Genomic DNA, 1,919 nt, shown 5'->3' with positions numbered 1-1,919 from the left:
TTGGAAACCCCTGGGGTTTTAAGTGCTCCACTCAACTTGATTCAGTGACACATGGCAGATGATACAAGAGCAGCCACCATTGAGGAGAAGCCACAGCAACCACCAGTGCCAAGCACAGATCACTAATTCCAAGGCGGAGATGACTCGATTTGTGCCCACTGCACTGAGAGTATGTTGGGAGAATAAAGGGGCTATTGCTACCCCCAAAGGAAGTCAGAGGATGATTCTACTGTACCTTTTGCCAAAGCAGCTCTGAATCTGGTCCCTGTGTTCCTGTTTCAGTACAGACTAAGGTTGATGTGTACAAAGCATTCATGAAAGAAATGGACCTTTTGACACCTTTTGATCCAGAGCAGGCTTTTGCTCACATCAGTGGTTCATGGAGAAAGAGGCTTTCATTAAACCTAGGTGAATGAACTACTTCCACTGTAAAGTATTTTCTAATTCCAGTGCAGGAATATCCCAAAGTTTAGTCTTGATCAGAATGTATTGCATATAAGAGAGGATGTTTCATTAAAAAGAGATTGGTTATTAAAGCAGTGCTGATAACATCCATTCCCTTTCACACCATTTTCATCCTGTTTCCTTCCCTTCTCCACATTTTTTGAAGTGTGATCAGGGAGTCTTAATTACTTACTTGTTTTGACTCTCTTCATGTGTGCTATGAGCAGTGGAGTAGAAGTTTCTGAGAAACCCATTTATCTCATCCCATCTTGGCTTTTGTATTTGAGCTATTTTTTTTAATATTTTCTTGTAAATATTTTGTAATGTTTTACTTATAGTGAAATTGATCACAATGTCATTTCCTATTACAAAGCAGGCTTATGGGAAGAAAATGTACAATTCTTTGATTAAATTATTTCCCACTGATCTCAAATTTGAGTGTCTCATGGGAAAAAAAAATTACACCCTACCCTCTGCAAAAACAAAAACAAAAAACTACTGGGTAATAGAAGAAATAAAAATGAAATAAAAATATTCCTTGAATCAAATGAGAATGAAAACACAATATATCAAAGCCTTTGTGACACAGCAAAAACTGTGCTTAGAGGGCAATTTATAGTAATAAACACACTCTTCCAAAAAGATGAAAGCACCAAAATCAACACATTAAAGCAACATCTCCAATAATCAGAAAAACAACATAAAAAGCCTACAACCACTGGAAGGAAAGAAATACTAAAGATTAAGGCAGAAATAAATGAATTAGAAAACAGGAAAACAATGGAAAGAATAAAAAAAGACAAGAAGTTGACTCTTTGAAAAGACTAATAAAATTGACAAACTATTGGGAAATCTGACAAAAGAAATGGAGACAATGGAAAAACAGGCATACAATTTTGGTAAGGTTATGATAGAACCAATGGAAATGAAAGGATAATAACAAAATACTATAAATAAAATTTCTAAAAACTGGATAATTTTTTTAGAAAAACACAGCCTACAAAAACTAACACAGAATGAAGTAGAAAACTTAAACAGACATATAAGAAGAAATTGATCAGGTCATTAAAAATGTCCAACAGAAAGAAAAGTCTGGGCCCCAATACCTTTATTGGTGAATTCTACCAAATATTCAAAGAAAAGTTGATACCAATTCTCCTCAAATTGTTCCAGAATGTAGATAAGGACGGGAAACTCCTGAATACATTTTAAGAAATGAGCATAACCCTCACACCACAACCAGGCAAACACATTACTAAAAAAGAAAATTGTAGACCAATATTCTTTATGAACTTAAATGCAAAAATTTTGAACAAGAACGTAGCCAACAGAATTCAACAGCATATCAAAGAAATAATACACAATGACCAATTGTGATTCTTACCAAGGATGGTTCAATATTTGAAAAATGATTAACATAATATTTAACATAAGTCACCACATAAATAGAACAAAAGAACAGAACCACAAGATAA

The sequence above is a fragment of the Chrysochloris asiatica genome, unplaced genomic scaffold (genome assembly GCF_000296735.1).
Source record: "Chrysochloris asiatica unplaced genomic scaffold, ChrAsi1.0 scaffold00218, whole genome shotgun sequence".
NCBI lineage: Eukaryota > Metazoa > Chordata > Mammalia > Afrosoricida > Chrysochloridae > Chrysochloris > Chrysochloris asiatica.
Note: the sequence above shows the minus strand (reverse complement) of the source record.